Source organism: Melospiza georgiana, chromosome 2 (assembly GCF_028018845.1).
Source record: "Melospiza georgiana isolate bMelGeo1 chromosome 2, bMelGeo1.pri, whole genome shotgun sequence".
Lineage (NCBI taxonomy): Eukaryota > Metazoa > Chordata > Aves > Passeriformes > Passerellidae > Melospiza > Melospiza georgiana.
The window spans coordinates 63,947,073-63,970,708 of record NC_080431.1 but is presented as its reverse complement, the minus strand read 5'-3'; the positions used below and the strand labels follow the sequence as shown (position 1 = coordinate 63,970,708).

At 43.8% G+C, this 23,636-nt stretch overlaps 1 long non-coding RNA gene across 2 annotated transcripts in view; it reads left to right on the top strand.

The window, feature by feature from the left end:
- The first annotated feature begins 47 nt into the window (after positions 1–47).
- LOC131096642 (uncharacterized) overlaps positions 48–23,636 on the top strand; it is a 29,520-nt gene continuing 5,931 nt past the window's right edge. For both annotated transcript variants that reach the window (XR_009116001.1, XR_009116000.1), the window contains exons 1-2: positions 48–137; positions 7,534–7,618. This is a non-coding gene — a long non-coding RNA (uncharacterized LOC131096642). The remainder of the gene's footprint in view (positions 138–7,533; positions 7,619–23,636) is intronic.

The following is a 23,636-nucleotide window of genomic DNA, read 5'->3' as shown; positions in this document are numbered from 1 at the left end:
CGCCCGCCCCGCCCGCGCCCCGCTCCTCCGGCCGACCGGCCGCGGAGGCGGCAGCGGGGGGAAGCCGGGGCGGGGCCCGGGGCCCATCCCCGCCGCTGTGCCCCGCTGAGGGGGCTGCGCCCAGCGGCGCTTCCAAGGTGAGGAGCTAAGAGCCAAAATAAGGGGTGGGAAGGGCTTGTGTCCGCCCCAGGGCCGCTTCCTGCCGCGGAAGGGCTGGGCTGGGGTGGCAGGGGGAGACCCCGAGGGGAAGGGAGATCAAGGTAACAGCAGATACTTGGGAGGTTTTCAGGGGAAACGCGTATCTGTTTAAGATAACAGGGTCGTGTTTCCATCCTGAGGAATCCAGGTAGTCAGAAGGGCCTTGGGACAGAAAAAAGCTGGGTCTTTTCTCCTAGAAATCATTAAAAGAGCTACTGGCCAAACACAGAGGGAAGAGCCAGTCGTTTCTGGCGTTTTGAGGTTTGTTTTCCGAGTGCGATTGAAATGCTAGAGCAGTGCCCTGCAGACTCGCAGGCTTTCACGGAGATGTGCGTGTTTGCCAGTGCAAAGACCTATTTTGGAGAGTTTTCTGTTTCCAAGGAATACAGTTGCTGAGGAAACAACTCACTTCAGGTTCAAAAATCCCTGCCCAAAACTGTGTACCCTGTCTTGCAGACAGGCACATCAAATTAAGTAAATAGTTTGTAAACCTCTTAACTAAATTTCCAAAGAAAATGTACACCACAACTGGACAAACAGGACATTTGCTCAGACTTCAGGTGAAAAACTCTTGTGTTTGTGCGTGTTTGGAGTATAAGGACCCTATGATAAATTATTTCCAACAAAGTTCTACTGCCTTGGCTTTCCACCTTCTAGAATACAAGTAATCCCTGGGGAAATCTTTAGCAAAAATCAGTTACTTACTTTTTATTTCACATTCAGGAAGAAGAGGTAGGAATTTCTCTCACAAACAATCTAATGCTTGAAAGATAAGAAATTGTCATCAGCTGTGCTTTAAACATTACCCTGTGTCTCTGTGCTGCTCATCTTTCCTCCCACCCTTTCTTACTCTTGCAGTTAGATCCATAGAACCTGTACATTAGGACCATAGGAAAATTCGGGTTGGAAGGGATTTGAGGAGGCTTGTAATCCCACCTACTGGGCAAAGCTGGATCAGCTCTGGGACCATTCATTAGTCATACCCCATCCAGGGGGAACCCAGGGAAACTGGGTCACTGCAGCAGCTGTAGGACCAGGCCCAAGGTGTATGATGTGATGCTGAGCTAGACATGCAATAAATATCTGAGGGCTGAGTTTACATGTGCTCGCTGACTTCTGTGGGAGTTCAGTGTGTTCAGATGACGTTCAAGGTCCATGAGTATGGCGTGTGTGAGGAAGGGAGGTGCCTCTGGGCCCAGTCATGCATCTGCACTTTGCAAAAGGGAAAGCTCATCTCCTAATAGAAGAAAAGCTTTAGGAGGGACATCTGGAACTCATGTGTTGTTCTCTCTCCAGTCACCTTCCAGCTTGATTCAGTGACCTTGAAAAAGTGAAATGTGTCCTTTTAAGGTGTGAAATACTTTAAACATTGGTTATGTCTGCTGGAGCAGAGGATTTTAAGTTTTGTGCTGTCCTTGCTAGGCTATGTTTGCCACCAAAAAGAGGTTTGGTGATTTTTTTTTTTCCCCCAGTAAGAGAAATATTGTGAAAATAGAAATCAGAAATATAAGTCTTATGAGGAGTAGCTTGAGGGAGATGGGGGTGTTTAGCCTGGAGAACAGGAGGCTCCCAGGAGAGCGTTTTGCTCTGTACAACTGCCTGAAGGGAGGTTGTTGTGACACGGGGTGTCTTCTCCCAGACACCAGTGACAGAAGCAGAGGACACAGCCTCAAGCTGCACCAGGAGATAGTGAGGTTGGGCATCAGGAAGAATTTATTCACTGCAAAGGTGGCCAGACATTGGAAGAGGCTGCCCAGGGTGGTGGTGTAGTCACCACCCCTGGAAGTGTTCAAGAAGTGGCTGGACATGGCACTTAGTTCAGTTGACACGGTGTTGATCAAAGGTTGAACTCGATGATCTTGAAGGTCTTTTCCATGAAAAGCTAGTGGAAACAAGGCCCCATGGGTCTCACAGTTGCCTAAAGGCAGGTAAGCCTAAAGGACGTAAGTCATGGGCAGTGAGGAGCTCTCGGAGCTGCCTCATCTCAGCTCTTCACTGCGCTGCCTCCAGGAGTGTCACAGTTGGAGGCCAACACCCAGTGTTGCTCCCAAGGCAGAAACACCCAGTTTGACAGCAAAGAAAAGTCTTAAATGATATTCTGCATTTCCAAAATTAGATAGTATCAAACTGTCTATTCCCTAGACAGTGGGGAGCACCAGGTGAATGAGTGACAGGCAGAAATAGACCAGGTTCTCCTCTACTGGGTAATTCTTTCATCTCTCATTTGTTGAATGATATTTCTGTTACCCAGTAGCACCAGCACTCTCTTTGATTATGAATGATGACTCAAGGGACACTAGAAAAAAAAAGGAATGGGACATGTGTAAGTGCTGGAAATTTAAGGACTGGAAGTCCTAGTCTGAATCACAGTGTTTCATCTTTATTTATAAGGGTAAAAGGGCATATATTTAGTAATATATGCCACTTAGTAAACAGAGTTAAATTGTACTTATTCCTTTACATATGAGGAATCTTTTATTTAGCTAACATATAAAAATATAGTGAATTATTTAGCTAGCATATAAAAATTCCTGTTTGATAAAACTGTGAAATAAATATATCTGAATTGATTACTTTGAATTATGACAGCCCCTTCTCCTGCAGTGCACTATAATACAGATTTTCTTTATTGACATGATTTTAAGATAAAAAGTGATAAGAAGGGAATGGATAAACATAAACCCCACCCATTACTGACAAATAAAGAGGAAAATGAAGTTCAGAAATTTTGTGTCACTAGATGTCTCACAAGATAATGCAGTTTGAAAATAATTTTTTTTGAAAATAGATTTGTCACAACATCCTATTGACCAAAAGTAGCTTTAGATATAAAGCCCAAATTTAGGATAAGATCAGCCTCTTTGATAGTGCATGTTATTGTCTAGAAAGTCATCATCACAGTCAAGGTCATAATCACAATCGCTGACTGTCCTGTAGAGCATTTAAATTTTGCTTTATGAAATATTGACATGAGTCAAGTTTTTCTTCTGAGCACTAATAAACTAGATTCTGAAACTACTAGAACTGTTGGCTGAAATTTCAACCTGATTTTTATGTACTTCATTAGACTGAAGATTTGTATAAGAACAAGTCCAACTGCTCAGTCTTAATATTATTCAGAAAGGATAAAAGAGGAGGAAAAAACCCAAACCCCCAGGAAGTTTCTTTTCCATTTTTCCATGGCAGACGGCTGCTCAAACACTGTGGTGCAGACTGGAAGCAGGAGGTTTTTCTTCTTGAAAATTTCTGTTTCCTTTCCAAACCTTCACATCTCTAATTAGACTCTTTTTGCCTTCTGACTATTTAGCAGTTCAGAGCAGGGAAAAGAAGATTATGTCCAGTACTTCAGTGTGAAACTATTGTTCCACTGTGTTTCAAAGTTCACGCTGTCCTGTGGCACATTTATTAGGAGACAACAGGGATGCATATAATGATAATATATACTAAGTCTTGGACCAAGCCCATCTTTGTTGTATGCTGCTCAGAAAGCTGTTCTTCTTCAGCTTTTATTTTCAGTTTAATTTGCTGGTCAGCATTCTACACGGCAAATCCTGGGCAAATCCCAGGACCTCATTTAGCCAGGAAAAACACCTGAAGAGTCATTTCCTTTTCAATATAATTACTTTAATGACAATGTGTGATATGATAAAGGCTGCCCATGCAATATCCCTGTTCATTAACTATTGCAGCACGTCAAGCGTTTGTGCTGCCTGGAAAAGTAGTAGGTTTTTTTCTACCTGCAAAGGCCTTAGAGGTACCTGAGAGAATCATTATGATTGCACTTCTCTTAAATTATGGGCAGATGGCTGTCTCCCTCATCTTTTTGACCTCAGATTGTCCTTATCAATGAGACCTCCCCTTTTTTATTTTCAGTTTGCTGATATGCATGAAAAGTCCCAAAAGAAACACGCCAGCTACTTTCCTGCTAAGGTAACTTGGCTATCTTAGTGATGTCCCCTACTTGTGGAGATAGAAGAACAGGAGAGAACAAAAAAAACCAAGCCCCAAAAACCCCTTAATCCCAAATTATATAGGGAACCAAAAAAAGGGGATGAAAGTGGTTCTTAACATTGCCAGTACATGACCAGCCCGACTCACACCAATCCATATAATTTACACTTTTAAATGTCAAAATGGGCATGGGCAGCTGTTCTAGTACATAGCCATGTTCTTCCAGGATGCCCTTGGAAAATGTACCTCTCCTGTGTGCCAGTTAGGATAGACTAACCCATTGTCAGGCACCCATCAAAGCCTCCCCATTTCTTAAGCTGACAGCTCCGGATATCCAGCATCAGCCTGATTTGAAAGGCAGAGCTTTCTTCATCCTGAGGCAGCCCAGTAATTTCTGCAACACTATTGCTAATTTGGAAGCTGACAGTTTTCATCTCCCCACCCCTTTGGTTTATTGCACGCATTTCATCAGACCGGCTGTAGACTGCCGTGTCCTTCTGCGCTCTGGGCAGAGGGGGACAAGCAAGGCTCTCAGCAGCAATGCTCAGTTGCTGTGGTGATGTTCCTCCTGGAGCAGGCAGCTGCAGCAAGTCCCCCACCCCGGTGGCACCTAGCCCAGGCTCTGGATGGACCTGTGGAGGCTTCCAGCTGATTTAATTGGTTTATTGTTCCCTGGTTTGATGTAATAAATTCATTGTTCCTCGGTTCAACTTAATTGAGTCATTGTTACCCGATTTAACTGACTGATTGCTGCCTGACTTGATTTAATTAATTGCCGCCTGACTTGCTGAATAAGCAAGCTCCTGCTGCCAGCTGCCAGAACGGCTCATGGCTCCTAATCCGTGCTGTCTACCTCAGCCCCTTGTCCTATACCAACCTGCACTTCTCCTGGGACCTGCTCTGTGTTCTACTCTAGCCACATCCTCTGTTACCTTCCCTTTTCTGTCCCCTACCCAAGGAGCTCCTGTAACTCACCCTCTAATTCCCCTTTCCATTCTTCTCTGCTTTTCCCTGTCTTTAGCCCTGGGACAACCTCCACTTTTCTTCCTGGAGTTCTCACCACTGTGTCTCACAGCAGTCGTCCCTGCTTTGATTCCTCTGAAGCTGCTCTTGAGTTCCCCTGAAGACTTTGCATTTCACTTGTTTCATGCATGACAGATTGCCCTTCCTATAGCAGGATTTTTTTGTGTCCTCTTCTGCCCAGGAATGCTAGACAGGCATTAGCACTTGTCCGGTGCTCTCTTTCTTTCCTTCATTTCCACTGCTTGCCTGTACCCATTTTTTTTCTCCCTTTAAGGTACCATCCAGAAGCCCCTCCCTCCCCCCCCTTGCATGTTATCTGGCATCCTTTAGGCTCTTGGCTCTTTTTAATCCATTCCCTACCCCAGATCTGTTCACTTGCTTTGAGATTTCTGTGTTCACTGTAAGGGTATCTTCCCTGATTGCTCCTTCTCTTTAGCCTGTTGTTTTCACTTAAGATGTTCTGATGGTGGTTCAGGTTTCTTGCTGACTCTCCTCTTTCTGGCCCTTACTTCATTCCCCAATCTCCCCAGATCTCTTTCATTTATCTTTCTGTGTTTCACTGTCTCCATTCAGCAGAAACATGAGATACAGCTAAATCTTGTCCTCTTTTCTCTGCTGTTCTGCTCCACATTCTATCTGATGTCAGTCTGGGAGCAGGCACGCACTTGTTCAAGCAGAGAATTACTGTTCTCCAAAGTAATTGTGTCAAGGTGTAAGTCTGAATTTATATTAATGATCAGCATGAGTCCAGACTTCTCTGTGACCACTTCAGTTCAGAGCATAGAGGTGAGGTCAGCTTTGCCCGTGCTGTCAGTCCAGTATGCACAACATCTTGTGTGAGCAGATATCCCTCCTGGCTTTGCTTTCTCCAGGCCTTGTTGGCCATGGCATACTTCCTGTTCATCTGCACTGTCTTTATTTACCCATTTTTCACTCTCATGTTTTGGAAGAAGGTCCAGGAATGAGTGCTTGTCTCTCCAGTGTAAGCACCATCATTCAGTTGCCTGCTGACATCTGGCTTCTGTATTCTGGGAACAGATACAGAGTGTTTCCCCTCTTTCCTCTGGCTCTCTGTTTTTCACTCGTTTGTCAATGTTTTCTTGAAAAGAGAGTCTCATTGTCTACAATGACACCTCTTTCCCCCTCAAGTCTTTAAGGAACCTTCACTCAACGAATCACAGAATCATTTAGGTTGGAAGAGACTTCATGGTCATCAGTCCAACCTTTGACTGAGCACCACTTTGTCAGCTAAACCATAGCACTATGTGCCATGTCTGGTTGTTTCTTGAGTGCTTCCAGGGATGGTGACTCCACCACCTTCTTGGGCAGCCTGTTCCAGGGCCTGACCACTCTTTCAGTGCAGAAACCTGCACTGCATGGCTGAGGGTCTTCCATGTCACTTGCAGTGAGTTAATCTCTCTCTGCTTTTTTTCATGCATGTAAAAGTCACTGTATTCCTAGGGCATTTTTTTCAAACCCTTTGAGGTTTCATATGGCAGATTACATTGATTTCAAATACCTAAAAACCTTGGAAGATGTTTTAGGGAAGCTCAGTATTTGGGTTTTGGGGCTTGTTTTTTTTTGTTGGTGTGTTATGGAATCTTTGGTGGGATTTTTTTAAATTCAGTGACATTTCAGTTTATTTCTTTTTCTTAGAGTCTCCTAAAACTGAATGCAGTTCTCTTAGGTTTTTCCCAGTATGTTAGGCAGAATAATCAGCTTTTTTGCACCCTAGTTAATGCAACTCAACCATATTTCTGCTGCTCTATAGGTAATTCCCTTTGAATTAATCTTTGCAGATCCTTTCCTGCTGTTAGCTTCTGCACATTTGTTAATTTACAGTGGCCATCAGACTGCAGATGATACAGATACTGGCAATACATCTCGCATTACTGGGACATGAAGGCATGACACCCAGTCCTGTTCCCATGAAAGGTGGTGCCAAACCTCCCATAAAATGTGATGAGAACAGGACTGGGCCTCAGAATCTTCATTCCATTCTCCATGATGGCAATTAAAATAACATTAAAATTAGAAACAGAATTAGCTAGGTGCCAGACTCTTCTTGTTATCTTCCATCTTCTGCGTTTGGTAAGACGTTTTTCTGATAGTGGTTGCATTCACTGAGTTCATATATACAAAATATGAATGCTTCAGGCTTTCCATAGTGTGGAGCACATGTTAAGAAAAATTGAGGACTCTCTCATGTACAGTCTGCCTTTCCATTTGTAATTGCAAAGCACTCCCATGGCAAAACCATAGATGGCTAAACACTATTTGTGTCCTTTTACCTTTATTTGGTGTGAAGCATATAATCTTTTTCTGAAATGTTAATGACTGACAAGTTATTCCCTTTTTCAGCCCCACCCTGCACTTCAGATAATTCTGCCCTTTGGGAAAACACTGATATCAAGCACACTTCCTTCAGAAATGAAGTTGGATCTGTGTAAGTAATTTAATCAGAATTTTCAATTGGTATCATTACAGTGATTAGCACATACTGACACATGATAATTATCATGTGTCAGTATGTGCTAATAAATACAAGAAATAAAACCCCAAAAGTTTTGCAAGATTATTTATGCAAGCAGTTTTATCTCAAACTGAGAAACAGACACAAAATCAGATGTGGAGCCATTTTGATGTGTTTGCATGCAGGGCAGAATTGTGTGCATTGTGAGATGCTCATCATGATGCAGTCATGAAAGGCAGAACTGTTTATGCACTGGGAGGTAGCTGAGATCTCTTTTCCACATTTGGAAATCTGAAGAATTTTTTGTCTTCCTCTGTCTTAATCTGGTAGGTTTCCTTCCTCTGCATTTCAAGTTACAGAGCTGTGCTGAAGGACACGGGACAACTTCTAACATGCCAACACATAGGTAACATTAGTACAGGGAGCAGAAAAGTCGGTATTCTACACACATAACCTTAGAGATACATGTTAACAAAAAGCCCTGTCCCTCCCATGCATGCTAAGAATACCATCAGCAAATGTCACTACAGTATGTTCAGGAGTTGAAAATTGTCCAGATAAATCATGTTGGTAATTATGTTCTGTGTCTCTGGGCAGGAGTGGTTGAATAGCCCTAATTTGGAAAGTATTTGTTAGTCTCTTCTGATAGAAGGTCAACTTCCAAGAAGCAAGAGGGGCCTCATGAGAGGCATCTTGTAGAGGCCACATTTCAAAGGCTAGGTCAGGGTATTGTTGGTGTGTTATGGGTTCTATGTTATGGGCTCTGCATAGGTCATAGAAAATTAATGAATATAGATAACAGCAGAATTTGGATAAAGGAGTTTAACCATTTGTATCTACATCTACTTTTTTTTACAGCCAGTAAGAGACATGAATTTGGGAAAGAATATATAAATACAAAGCTATATAAACACACAAGTTGTCCATTTGCCTTACTGGCTCAGTCAGGCAGAGTAAATATATATAACCCTCTACTTCAGCTACTTCACTGTCGCAGGATCCAGACTCACTGCTAAAAAAATGGTCTTCCTCCAAGATTTGCCTTTTATTTTCTACTCCAACCTTTTTTTTCTGAAAAGCATTTACAATGTTTTATGCAGTTGTGCAAAGATCAGTGAACCATGGTTTGCTGGACAGAGGCTCTGTAAATTAACCCTTAAATGTGAACTGATAAAGGCCTACAGGATTTAGCCTTAGAAACACAGTGAGTGTGGGAACTTAAGAAATGCAGCGCAGGAGTCAAAATTAATTAGCTGCTAAGTTCTCAAATGACTTGGCTCCTTCAAATGTTTTGCTCTCTATGATTGTTTAGAACCTCCATAATTCCATAGTGTCACTGCTTTCATATATTCTTTATGCTTTTCTATACACTTCAGCTGTGGAAGGCCATGGTTTCTATTGGCAAAAAGGATGATTGTGGTTAAAGTGTTTTTATGGGCCTTTGACTTCCCCATCACTTGGTAACTGCAGCTGCATATTCACTTTCAGAGATATAATTAGTCATGAGAAAATAGCTTCAAGTATTATTCGTTACATTGACATTTTCACTTTGTAAATGATCATGTCTGAGAAATGCTGTCATTTACCTTCCTATTGGAAGTGTCACAACTAATGTCAATCTTCAGAGCTCCAGGTGTACATTTTCCTTGATGCTTCTGGGGTGCTGAGGGTCTGACATCGATGTTTCCATTTATCCACAAGATCATTCACAAGGACCATTGAATAAGTGGGTTACCTACCTACATGTTTGCAGAAACAAGCCTTAACGAGTAAATGGCATCAATCTCAAGCCCATGTGGTAGAAATGCACAGTATCAATGCTGTCCTCATGTGCCAAATATTCCTTAATATCTTTAGCCAGAGTGGAAAAATGGCTTCCTGCTGGTACAGAATGGAAACCTCAGCAGTAATTCACATTTTTCCTCATGAAATAAAGGAAATATTCTCCATTAATTTGCTGCCGACTCCCAGACTTCCAACTTGAAAAAGGAGCAGGCTCTCCCAAACTTCTAATGTCTCCCCAGACAACTGGGCCAAGGATCCTATATTGTCTTTATCTTAAGGAATGTTGGCCTTCCAAAACATGGCAAGGGCTTTTCATTTACTGGCTATTTAAAAGAACTAATTCCCATTACATTCCTCCTTACCTCCCTTGCACCATAGCAATGAAATGAGAGAGCATGTAAAAGCTTGCCTTGAAAACATTATGTTTAACTGTGATGAGGTCCATGGAACTCCAGGGGGTCTCATGGCTCATATCCTCCCAAGTTCTCTTTCTCTGCTCCCACACGTCCTGCTGCTTCTCACTTGGGGTGTGTCACTGCTCTTTGGACCTTCTAGGCCAAGAGTGGGATTTTTTTCCTTGTTCTCACAAGCATTTTGATTGTCTAAGCAGTTCAGCAAGCAGTGGCAAAATAATAATGAAATTCCATGAGTTACTCCAAATGGATTGTGACTTTGATTTAATGATTTGCAACAATGGAGTGCAAGATTTTGCTATGTCAGCTACTGGATTAGAGCAGGAGTCATTCCCAGCACATGCCCACAGGAGCATCTCCAATGCAAAAAATGCTTTAATCACTCCTCACGCAAGCTGAGTAAACGTGACTCTGCAACAGGAGCAGAAAGCCAGCAGCATTTTCCTGCTCAAGCACCATTGTCCTCAGCCCCAGCACTTGCCTGACTTTTGAAAGAATTAAGTTATGGAGAAGGAGTGACTAAAGAAGCTCTTTACAAACCTCCCCTCTTCCTTTCAGGAGAGAATCACTAAGTTAGTGATTTCTGGCAGTCACTGCAGAAAGAGAAAGGAGGAAAGGATTTTTCCAGCTTTCATGCCTTCTGTGTTAACTCTCAGTTCCCATCAATTGAAGCCACTGAGATAATCTTTCCTCTAGTGCCAGAATCCCCAGATGGGTAGGTCAAGGTAGTTCAGCCAGTTTTGTCAGAATAGTCCCAGTTCAAGTCACAGCCTTTCTTTAATTTGGTCAGGTACAACTCATACCTCATGGCCTGTATGAGATCCTACCTGAAGAAGTGAGAAATATATCCTTTGCCCCACAGGACATAATTACAGTAATCCCATGGGGTGTCCCTCTATCCCCTGAAGCGTATGGGCTACTGTGAGAGACATGGTGCTGAGATCAGCCAGCTACTCTTAGCACCCTGCTGAGCCCATTGCCCTGGGAGTTTTCATTCAGCCAACACTATTGCCTTTCAGTGGCCAGTGGGTGCCTCTCATCTAATTCCTGCTCAGCGGAATGGGATGGTCTCTGCTTAGCCAGCATCTCCCATCAGAGCTCCAGTTGGGATTACACCTAGGGACAGCCTATCCCATCAGAAACCACTCCAGGCCACAGCTGCCCCTGGGTAACCATGGGCTAACATGCCAACCTGCTCCCCCTGCCCAGATGCCCATCCAGCCCTCTCCTCTCTTCTTCACCAGTATGGCCAGAGAGACATCAGCTGAGTGGGCAGAGGTTGGGCAATGCAGGACAGTCATACCCTCTGCTTTGCCTGGTTTGGCATGATGACATTATTTTCTGGGGCAGCAGGAAGATCCAGGGAGCACCTGTGGTTCATGAGGGATGCAATCTCCAATTTTTTCTGCTGCTTTGGGTGCATGTCTGTGTGGTAATCTGCAGTGTGGGGATTACCAAACTGACTCAGGTCATGGGGAGCCTTGTCCCATGACGCTTAAAGGCCCCCACTGAGTCTGTGCTAGACACGTTTATGTTACAGGAGAGCCTCTTTCTTCACCATCCAGCAAACCAGTTTTTCTCCTAAGGAAGGACTCTTCCATTTATCCCAACCTACTGCCAAGCAATGAATGGACTCCTGCTTACCTTGTCCTGACAGTCATCCCCTTTGTCATCATCCCCTTTGTGCGCTGGCTAACATCTCGGAAATTCTGGCACTCAGCAGTTTGGATGTTTTGGATTGGTTTTAGTGGATGAGATAACACAACCTGACTATGATCTCCTATGGCTGCAAACCTCCAGCCTCATGGGTCTCCTCCCACTGTGGGATCTTTCTGCCTTGCTGTGTAGAGTGAAGAAGGGAGGTCACCCTTTGGAAACTGCCTTCTGTTCTTCCTTCCCTCACTGCATGCAGCAAAATTGTTGTCCTTCCACCATGGTCAAGATGTGCTGTGGCTGCAGGGGAGGAAAGATTTGCCTCTTAGCCACAAAACCAGATTTGCTTTGGTTGTAGATTATTCTCCACCTAGTGAAAACAGTGAGGAATTTTGTTTTGGACTATGGAGTTCAGCTTCTCTGTACAAGATTTTCAGCCACTCATCTTGGCTGGGATTGGAGAGATAGGAGAGACCATCAACTGAATAGAATCACCAAAGTGCTCCTGACATAAAACATGGGACAAAATCCATGTGAAAGCCAAGTGAAAGGCAGACACAAAGAAATGTTATGCCGTGCTTTGGTTATCTATGTGGTCTTCTGCCACAGGATAGGAAGACTAGAAAGAAGGGACAGGCAAGTATGAAATTGGATTGGCAACCATGAACTGTGTAACCAAAATGGACACTTAATAATGTGTGGAAGAGTTGACTCAGATTTTGATGCTGTCTTTTAATTTAGGATCGATGCCTGTGTAGATTACATGGCACATTTTGCCAGACAAGTTCTCATAGAATATAGATGTTAATAGAGCAAATAATTATTTTTATTTTGTGCCAAGTCAAAAGCCACTTTATGGAAATGTTTTAAATGCAAGCTTTACAAAATTATTCAAATGCAGAAATGAAAACAAGAAGGTTGATCACTGTGTAAAGGATGAGTCACATCTAACTCAGACTGCTTCCTTTTTTATGTGAGTCGCTTTAAATTTAACAAAGAAAATCTTTTAACAGTAGTTTTCAACCTGGGCAGGCAAAGGCTTCAGCTATTGAAAAAAACAGTGGTCTCCTGCACAGAAAGAATATGCAAATAGTCCCCAGTGGGAATTTTGGAGGGCAAGATCTGCTGACGCTTAGCCACATCCCTTTTCTGGTGTTTTCTCCTTCTGTCTCCCTGCAGAAGATGGGGCTGCTGAAAGCAAGCTCTTTTCTGGGCTGGTTCCCTGTGCCCCAGGGCTGATGCATTGCTCTGAGGTGCTCAGGATATGTGGGGGAAGCAGAGTGCCTATGAAGTCTTTTAGCTCTTCATAGCATAAACATTTCTGTTTAACTTCCAGAATCCCTCTTCCCTCAGGGGAAACTGCTGCTTGTTTCTGTTTTTCCAGTGGATGTGAGAGCAGGCCTGTTATTACTGGCACTCCCTTCCCACGGATGCATTTTTCTTGGTTTAAGAGATTCTGAATTTTTAAAAGGGAAACATGAGGCTTTTTTGTTAAACCTTCTGTATTGTATGTGAACAGAGGAGTTTTCTGCGTACATTTTATATCATCAGGGCCTTGGACATGAGTGACTTCTTCTTTACCCAGTACTTCATATACAACTCTATTCTTTCTTCAGTCATGAAATAACCACACCAATGAGAAAACAAAAGTCATTGCCTACCTATAAAACAAATAGTAAATCTGCAAAACCAGAGTACAAAGCAGAACTAAATATCTGCTCTTTCCCTCTTTTTATGAGAGATGAGTCTTGCACATAAAATCCACATCCCAACTGTAAGCAGGAAGGAGAGCTGTAATGCACAAACATCCAGAGGATTTGGGGTTGTCAGGTGCTTCTGTGATGTTTCCCAGCATGGATCATGCCCTACCAGGACAATCCTTATCCAGCAGCCCAAGACCTGGCTGCTGCAAGCGCTTGAGAGTCCCACCTTCAGGAGAGACTCTGCCTTCTTCTGGGGTGCAGAGCCATGGCTGACACAGGCAGCTGCTGGGTCAGCAAAAGGACTGAAATTTGTGCCTCCAAAACCTGTGCCATGGACCATGCCACAAGCTACACAGGAGTAGAAAATATTTTCTCATCTTGATGGTTTGCCACTTAGAGTCACACTCTGTCAAACAGTGCCAAGACCTACCTTTCCACTTCTGCTATTCCCTCAAGGAGCCTATTTTATTTTCCCTTTCTTCCATTAAAAAAAAAATTGTCCTGAAACAGCCTTACTGAAGTGGCTACAATCCAACTAAAGCCCAAGCTCTGAAACAGATTTTCCCCCCATCTTTGAGGGCGTTTGGGTCCTCCCTATGCTAAGCACTGGGGCTCTGAGTCCATCTCATCAGCATGTAGTGGAGCTCAGAGAGGGAATTGGACCAGCCTTTTTTTCACGTGCCTCTGTGCCTTTGTGGTGACACAGATCATCTCCCATGTATTGACCCCACTGGCAATAGAGGGGTCTTCCAAACCCTTTTGGGAAATCATACATCCGCTTGAGCTTCCCTGCTCAGTTTCCCAGCCTAACCCCAGACAACAGGTGTTCCCTGGGACTTCTCCTTGGGGGACCCTGTGGCATGAGGCATGAAGGAGTTTTGAGAAAGAAAACTTTACATGAGCTACTTATGTGTGACCTTGATCTGTCCTCTTTCCCCTTTCCAAAGTCAGGGTGGTACTTTAACCTTGGCATTGGCTGGCTGGGGCTGGTGGTGTCGCTCAGCTTGTACCTACAGGCTTCCAGACTGCTCTGGAGCACTCCAAGCTCTCACCCACAGCTCTTGTCCTGCTGGTCATAACCTCCCAAGGTAAAACCTTGGCACAGAGCGCCCTGATCCCTGTGGGCCTGGTGGAAAGTTTGCACTAATTGAAGGAATAATGGCACACATCAGACATACACATAGCGAGGAGGGAGCAAAGGAACTTACTGCAGAAAACAAATCCTAACAAGTATGGGATACTAGTTTTAAGTAGTATTTCATACATTACTTAGTGCTTAAGGGCAAAATTCATGCCTCTCAAGATACTTTCCTAAGCTTGCAATGCATGGCATTTGCAACAGAGTAAATAGGTACATGTTAACACTTTTCATGTCCACAAAGACGTCTCTGTAACCCATACCACATCAGACATTCACAAGGCAACAGCATGATATGGGAATACATTTTAGTGTTGTAAAGATTCCAGAGGAGACCCATTTCTGCTCTCCCTCCCAGAGGGGTCCAGGCTGCCATTACAATCACATTGAGCAAGAAACAGGTGGAGATGTGCATTAACCCCTTAATTAAGTACTGAGATGGCAGTCACAAGTCAGAGTGTGTCCAGAACAGCCAGATGAACAACTGCAAAGAGCAGGAATCCCATTTGAACCCACAGGGCTGTGGACAGTACCTGTGGTAACAGCACTGAGTTTAGATGCAGCTTTCCATTTCTGGAACTTAAAGAAGCTGATGGTGATTAACCAGCTAAATCTGCCATCAGGAGGCAGAAATTTCTGTTTTGGAGCATGGAGGAGTCAACCTGAGTGCCCTAACATCAAGCAGCTGTCAGCGCAGGACAAGGAGACAGACTTAAGGGCACCTTTGCCAGAAGACTGCTCTGGTTTTATCACAATTCCTTCTCTTTGTTTCCCAGTTACAAGAAAAATGTAACTATAAATTCTGCTGCTGTCTGTCCTGGAGGTGTGAGCACAGGAAATCAGGTGGGATTTATCCCACCTGCCAATGCTCACACACAGAGATGGCAGTAGATGGTGATGGTCGACGAAGCTGTTGTTTTTGGCATCTTCTCCATGGCCTCCCACCAGGACACCAGGGGGACAAATGACATTGCCAGCCATCCCCAAAGAGTTTGGTAGAAGAACACAAGGTCACTGAGCTGCTCTGCCCAGTCATGGCCACAGAAGTAGTCAAGGTTGTTCTCTCATACAAGGAATGAAGGGTCCCAAGGCAGAAGTGTTCCTTGGCCCAATGGGTTGCTTTGGCAGGTGAATGGTACGTGGGTTGCAGGTGCTGCAACCCCTCAGCTCAGCAATCTCAGCCATCCCCTGTTGATCATAGGCAAGACAGCATCCCATAAGAAGAAACTCTGTGAAAAAGTTAATGGATGTACAGAAGAACAGTAGAAATGTAGAAACATTATCTAGAACTGGACTTTCAACATTTGTGGCTCATCACAACCCAAATTTTCTTGGGATCCTCACCACCAACCTCTCTCAGCATTAGCAGGAGCTAAATGTATGGGAAAGAAAAAAGCAAAGTATCTCAAGAATCAAATTGCCGTGCCAACTAGAAGGCAAATATATGTCACGAGATAAATCTCCTTGTATAGAGCAACGTGCAAAAGTGAAACCAATTCATTTTCTAACAAACATCAGTGCAAATTTCAAACAACACTGAGTTTTCATCTTTAGTTCTTTTCTCCTCCTTTTATTCTTTCTTCCCCATTTTCCCATCTTAATTTCATTTTGGTAAATATTTCTCCCTGTTGCTCAGATAACCGTATCTGATTGCAGAGACTTGAAGCGTAACCGATGATGAAAGACGACCTGAGGGATATCGGAGTGCACACACCACAGGGGTGTGGACATAAATCCCTGAAATATGCTAGCAGTATGACCAGAGTCGTTCTACCTGTAGGTTAAGTCAAGATAAGAACTTGTCTGATGGTTGCACACACAGGATTCGACAAAACCAATCCTTTATGCTTGTTAAAAATCCACCAGGACTGTGGGCTTGAGATGGAGCTGAGCCTACAGGCTGAGGAGGTGAAGGGGAGCCGCTTCATGTGTCTTTTGACACAAAATTTGATGGTGACCCTCTATCCCAATGGTGCATTCCCAGCTGGGAGAGTGGGAACAGAGGGTTAACCCTACCAGCCAGGACCAGGGGTTTTGCCCCAGGTGGGCTTTTCAGCTCACTGTTGCAGCAGGTCCTCCTGCACCAGGCTCACGGGCACCTCTGCCTCTTCGTGGCAGGCTTCAGTGTCACTTGCAGCTCAAGGTCACTGCTGGGCACTGGTGGCAGTGGGGGAGGTGGCTGCCCCTGGCAGCAGCCAGCCCTCCAGGGGGTTACATAAAGGCAGTGGAACACGTCTGCTCCGGGCACAGGCAGTGAGGCATGTGGTGAGTGGATGACTAATACCCCCACACTGGCCTACTTAGAGCCGGGGTGGCTTCGCTACCTGCTGCTCTGGTGGGTCCCCACAGCACCAATGGGCAGGGGAGAAGGATGACCTCTTCCTGGAGTGGAGGGCAGGTGGAAAAGCCTCCCCTCACTCAAAGATGCTGAGCAGGCTTCACCCGTTCATATGTGAGGAGAGCTTAAATTTCACAAAGAGATAATCAGAAAATACTGCTGCAGCACACAATCCCGCACTTCTTGCACTTCTTCCTCAACACCTTCATACAGAATCTTCTTAGAAATTATTTACAAATACCAAGCAAAGTTGAAGGCACAGCCATGCAATGCTGGTCATTGGTTTGCAGGATTTTATGAGTGCTGACTGATGATAGATACCCTCTTTGAAAAGTCAGGGCTGCTTGTGTCACCTGGTGAGTGCAAAGATCTCTACAAACAGCACAGGCAAGCAGAAGAGGTCAAATCAAAACCAGCTTCCACAGTGCATTATTAATCCTGCAGATTGTGCATAGTGGAAATAAAGAGTCATCTTAAAGTAGCCAAATGCTCTAATATAAAGAACTAATTAAAAAAACCTCCCAAACTATTAACAACAAATAGAAAGTGTTCTTGACAATGAAAGCTTGCATGGTTTTACCCCAGACCTCTGACTCTCAGGCGCTGGCAGTACTGGAGCAGTTCCAGGTGTGTGTATCTGCTTTCCCATTGCATGGCTTCTCAAGCCTAGCCCAGGCAGGGTATGTTCTGCCCCACCACAGCTGGGTGTGGACAGGCCCTGATGGAGAGCAACTCTGCCTAGGTATCTTCCGAGTTTGAGAGGCTCAGGTGTCAAAGGAAACTCTCAGTGGAAAACTATGGTCATAGACATGCTATTTTTAACAGTTGAAAGCTATTTAATGTTTAACCCCTCAGTTCACCTCTCCCTTCAGGTCTGTAACCTCTAGCATTAATGCAGCTATTGTTCAAGTGTTTATACTTTCCTTGTTATCAATCAGCTCAGGAACTGAAAACACTCACATTGTGGATCCATAATACCTTGTTCTCCATCAAGTGTTAAGATGTCATGGGACAGCTGCTGGGTTTTTGCAGACTTTTGGACACATTTTTATGCTGAAATTCTTTATGCTGAGGCCACTGATTGGGCTGTGCAGTAGGACAGCAGCAGGTATCTGCTGCCAGCCGTGACACAGAGGAGTGCAGGGCTCATCCATCAGAGCCAAGGGACGGAAGCACTGCTCTAAATGAGGATCTTTGTGCCACAGCAGTGGATATGCACAGAGAGGGAAGATTTTTTTCCTTACAAGCACGGGGCCACGGCCTTGGCCATGGCTTGCAGCTGGCAGGGAACAAGCAGCTCCTGGCTTAGGAGGAGAGCAGGGAATGGAGGATGACTCACAGCCCTGCCCAGTCCTCCCTTCCTGCCAGCCACAAGTGCTGGGCAGCAGATTTCAGAGAGGAAGAAAAGGACAAAGGCACTCATCATCCACTCCTGTTTCTCCACTGATTCACTCTTTGCTCATCTAGACAGGGCTGAAAATAACAGCATGCAAAAGGAAGGGCAAGAGGTGCGGGCAGCCCAGGTGGGAGGTCTGAGTGTGCCAGAATTTGGCTGGGGTCACCACTGAGCATGGTGTGGGCTGCTCCGGCATGGCAGCAAATTAGTCTGAGGACTGGGAAAGGACACACATTATCTTTACTCCTCTTCAAACTGAAGTGAGCATTGATATGATGTGATTTAATAGAGGCTAAAGATGTTTGCCTTAATTAACTGCAGTGTGAGGTCCTGGTCTGGACATGGTACTTGCAGACCTGGACAAAGTGAGAAGCATTCAAGGAGCACAAGAATCAAGAGAATTATACACCAAGGGATTCAAAGTGAATAACATGGCTCATTTAGTCCAAGGAAAGAATATTTTCAGAACAGAGATGGAAACAATCCTCTAACATATACGGCCTTCTTGGGAAAATGATTGTTTTATATTATCTGTAGACAAAGACATGAAGAAATCAGTTTTTCTTCTGCAACAAAGAGGCCTTTGACAACCCACTAGGGAACATTTCCAAGAGGTACAAGGCGTGGAGTGTGGGGAGAGGCTGGAGGATCCCTTTCCAGAGAGATTTTTCAGGAGCCCTAGGACAAACCTGGGTGTGATGTTTTGCTGCACTGAGTGCCTGTGGTGGGGGTCCAGTAGGGCTCCCTGGCCTTGGGATGTCTCAGTGCAGAGAGGGAATCCAGCAATCCTGTCAGGTCTCCTCCTGGCTTACATTTTGTCGCCTCAATGTGGCATTAAGTATTCTTGGCAAGAGTTGTGACTTGGCTTGAACAAGCCTTTGATAAGATCCATAAAGCTAAACACATATTACTGTGTTTAGCTTACTCTATAAGAATGTGTTGAACAGCAAATATGCGCCACTTTCTATGATCTAAACCATGTTAATTCTCTAAGCACAATTCATAACACATCTGGAGCCAACTATTTCCATCTACTTATAGACAGTGTTAAGTGAGCTACTGTTTTAATTTTGCTGAGCCAGCAAGAGATAATACCCCCAGGAAACAATTCAAGTCTGTAAAAAGTAAAATTGACAGTGTAGGTTGCTAAGTGATAATGATTTGCAAAACATAAATACTTACACAAAGGAAGTGATTAATTCAGGACATTCTTTATATATCACTACTATAATCTTTTCAGCTGCAGCCCATTATGTACCCTTATCTCACAACATATTCACTTTGTTTTACAACTAATCCTTTTAATCTGCCCAGTTTTTTCAAATTCACATCTTTTATTTACCCAGCCTTTTGCCTGCTGTAGCCATCCTTACTTCATGGAATAACACCCATTGACCCATCACACACAGGATCAGAGACTTTTACACTTGGACACCAAAGAAAGGTACAAACAATGGTTCCAGTACCAGTATACTGTCCAACACAGGTGGCTGAGCAAATCTCCATTTGTCATCATCCATGGAGGAGTTGGTGGTGCAGAGTCCATCTGCAAACATAGCACCTATCTGTTATTTATTAATTCCTGCACAACAACATTCTGCCCTTTGCCTTAGATGAACACACTGGAGATGAGAAGCTGTAAATCTAAGGTGAAAGGACTGATGCTTGCAGGAAATGGAGAGTGTTGTCACTAATTTAAATATGTCTGATATTTATACTTTCTTACATGCAGTGACCAAGGAACAGCATTCAGATCTTCCATGGGAATATCGCTCCCAGCCCCTAAATGCCAAATTGCTGCTCATGGAAATGACAAGCACAGGAGCTCCATAACTCCTTAGCCCCATTAGTACTTACCTCGACAATGGCCTGAAGGTTTGCTAATTCTTAAAAAATTGCAATCTTGTTGAAACCTTCATTTTGGTTTATGACGGTTTTGTCATTTTAGTGTCTGCATGACATTATTTACCCTGTAAAATGCTGCCTCCTGAAGCAGATGCCTCCTGCAAGGAATGTGCATGACCAGCCCATGGCATCCCCAGCTCCCTGCCCGATTGTTGGGGTTGATTGGCTTCTCCTTGCTCACTACTGCCTTTAAAGTGATGTGAATCCACTGACAGCAACTTTACCAAGGCTGCTTCCAATACTGTCTCCCATCATATCTGTAAGGAAGCATTGAGGTGATCTTCCATAAAATCAGGGAAGGGCAGTAAAACCTGCTGGTTGGTATCTATTTACACTCTCCTGGTTTTGCAGATTTTTTCTGATGTTCTAGCAGCCTTTCCCCACTAGTTTCACATCCATGTCCTGTTTCCCTCTTCAGTTCTTTCATCTGTCATAGCCTCAGTGTTGACAGTGATTTGGCCTTCCCTGGTTATTTCAACATGCCTCTGTCTTGACTTTATTTCCTATTTCCTTCACATCTTCCTCTTTGTAAAAGTGATGAGTATCTGCTCTTGTGATTTCTTCATTGGTTTGTGCAATGGGGATGTCCCAGCAGCCCTGGCTTGCTCATACCCTTCTGGAAATTATTGTATTATGTATTGTTTGCATAGATTTACCATGTTTCAAAAATGCCTACCACCACTCTATCTTGGATTGCTTCCTTGAATATTTGTCTTGTTTACAGTAAGTTTGGATTTGGATTTTTTTGTGGTTTCAGTTTGGGTTTTTTTTTGCTTTGTACAATCACCTAAAATGCTCCCAAAATGCTCCCTTTGGAAACCACCTACTCAGAGCTAGACTTTACTTACTGTGATCAAGTGTCATCCCACCTTTTTCTTCATCTTCCTCTTAGTCTCTTTAGATAAACTAATTTGTGACTGCATGAGCATGGGGTACATGCTTATATTAAGCATTAGGCCATGTTGTATATTTTAATTGTTTCTAATTTGCATGTTTATAGGGATCAAGGATCTCTGATTTGTACTAACGATATCTGCATCATCTCCAAGAGGCATGTATCAATCCTTTCCTAAAAGAACTCAAAGACCTCTGCAACTGCTCTAAATAACTTGTTCAGTTGCTGAACTTACACTTAGGAAGACTTTTAAAAAAAATCTCAGCTGTGGATCAAACTTGTATTTGCAGCTTGATACTTGTATTTGCAGCTATGGCAAGCTTCATATGACCTTGAAAAAGCTTGAAAAATATTATTTAATCTATTTCATAAGCTCATAAGTGAGCCCAAGAGTATAGATAAGTATATGAAGATGGTCTCCATGCCCACAAAAAGGAACAAAGGTCAAGACCAAGCAAACAGTTAAAATAACTGTCAGCCAAAATCATGGGCATCAGAAGGAGGAGATGTAAGAGGCTGAACAGCAGGTGATAAATCTGCTGGTCATGGGTTGACAGGGGATCGATCCCAGTCAAGATTTTTTAACTTGCCATGCACAGGGCTGAGACCATGGCTTGAGTAAGTGACCTCTGCTAAGGTGCCACCCTCAGATCAGGCTCCTGTGTAGGTCTTGCAGCCATTCCCTCTGCCATCTCCCATCCTCTTCCCCTGGGAGAGTGTGTGACCCAGAGCACTGCTACCCTCCACCAAGGGAAAAATGGGAATGCAAAGGTGCAGTTGAGCATTAAGTAGGCAACTGGAAAATGAGGGAGACTGTAAGGGACAAACAAGCATGGATTAACAAATTTAGAAATATTGGGTAGTAGTGCAGGAACTGTATAAAGGTACAAATGGAAGCTAGGAGAAGGCACAAAGCAAAAAGAAACTGAGTGGGTCAGGACCATTGCCTGTCCTCCTGGGCAGTGAAGGGAGATGCTGACACAGATCTAAGGATCCCCCAGTGCAGCCTCCCTCAATCTGGGCTGTGCTCAGGGTGTTGTTCAGCCCTGTGCTGTTGTGATGTATATGAGATTATTGCTGGAGGTGAAAATATACTGTCATAAAATTCTCCCCTAATAAATTTCCCTTCATTAAGTCAGCTTGCATTTTAATTGTGGAGACTATACTTTCTCCACCCAGTTACTATGGTTTTGCCAGGTGTGTAAACTGGGGATTTTAGCCGGGGTGGAATTGTGTGAACCGTAGCTGGTTCCATTCCAAACCTTCACAAAAGTAGAAGCGTGTACTAGGCATTTCATAATTTCCTCACAAAAGGAATAAAAAAAGAGAAAGAGCCATCGCAGATTTGCCATAAGAGCTTTGTCCCGGTAAAATTGTTGGAAATACCACTAAAAAACATGTGAAAATAATGGTTCAAGTTACAGAAATAGAAAGGTCTCCTTGAGAAAACTATGACTAGAAGGACAGTATCTGCCAAACAGGCCTGGAAACAAGCAATGATGAATCCCATTTCTGGGTGATAGAAAGAAAGAATATGAAGTGAGAGCTGGAAGGAATGAGAGCTCAGAAAAGCTACATCAGTGAGCACTGGTACATCCAACACACATTGCCTCTGTGGGGTCTCTACCTCTCAGGGAGGATGCAAGGAGTTGAAAAGGCAACAGGCAGGAGCCAGGGACTGGGAGAGCTTCCCCTTGTGAGGCTAAAAAATAAATATAATGTCCCACATTGCAGGGACTGTGCTGACCACAAAAGTCCTGCTTCTACTGCCCTGTGCCTTCCAGATACAAACATAAATCCTGTGGGCTAAAAATTCTGCCAATAACTTTGTTTTAAGGCTCTCAGAGTAGTTGATCACCAATAATCTCAGCAAGCACCAAGTTGACAGATAAATACTGAGTCAGACGCAAAATAGGGAGCAGCTTCATCTTGGAACCTACCATGAGATTAAATTGGAGAAGTCAAATATTGCTGTCAACAGGGAGGATTAGGAAAAGGCTGTGTTTGCACTCCTGCACCTGCAGCACACAGCACTGTCCTGGGAGGAATGTGAGTCAGAGGAGTTTCTGCCAATGAGCTGCTGGGCTGTGCCTGGGGAACTGTAATGGGAATGACCAAAACACACCCTTGAGACACCAGCCATGATGAAACAGGGTCCAGATGGCCAGATTCAGAGTTTAGATCCAATCTACCGAGTGGAAATAATCACTATTCATCACAAAGAGTTTGCTTGTAGAGGCTGGAGTGGGAGGTTGGTGCAACACCTGGGTAGCAGTTAATCCCCATGTGTAGCTTTGAAATTAAAGATGATCCTCTCAACAGCTGAGAAACATCAGTAGTGAAGGGTCACCACAAGCAACTAATGTGGAAAGAGAGGTGGATGGTGAATGGACAATTCAAAGGAAAGCTTACAAAAGGAAAAAGAAGAAATACAACAAAGTATAGAATATACGCATATGGCTACAAGAGCTTGGAAATCATGCAAAGGCTCATAATTTTTTAAAAAAATGGCTGCTAAATACAAGATTTTGCTTCCCTCAGAGAAACTTCTTGAGGAAATGCACACTAAAAGGATGAGAAGCGACCAGAATAACACTGTTTCAGTGCCACTGTTGAAAACAAGCTCACTGAGTGTTGCCAAAAGTAAGGGACAGCTGTGGTGTTAATGCTAAACAAACCAGTCTTCCCATGGTGATTGGGTTTTATTCAGTTCTGGTCTTTGTGCATTCCTGCTATAAACAAGGTGATTGTGTGTTGTTCTAGAA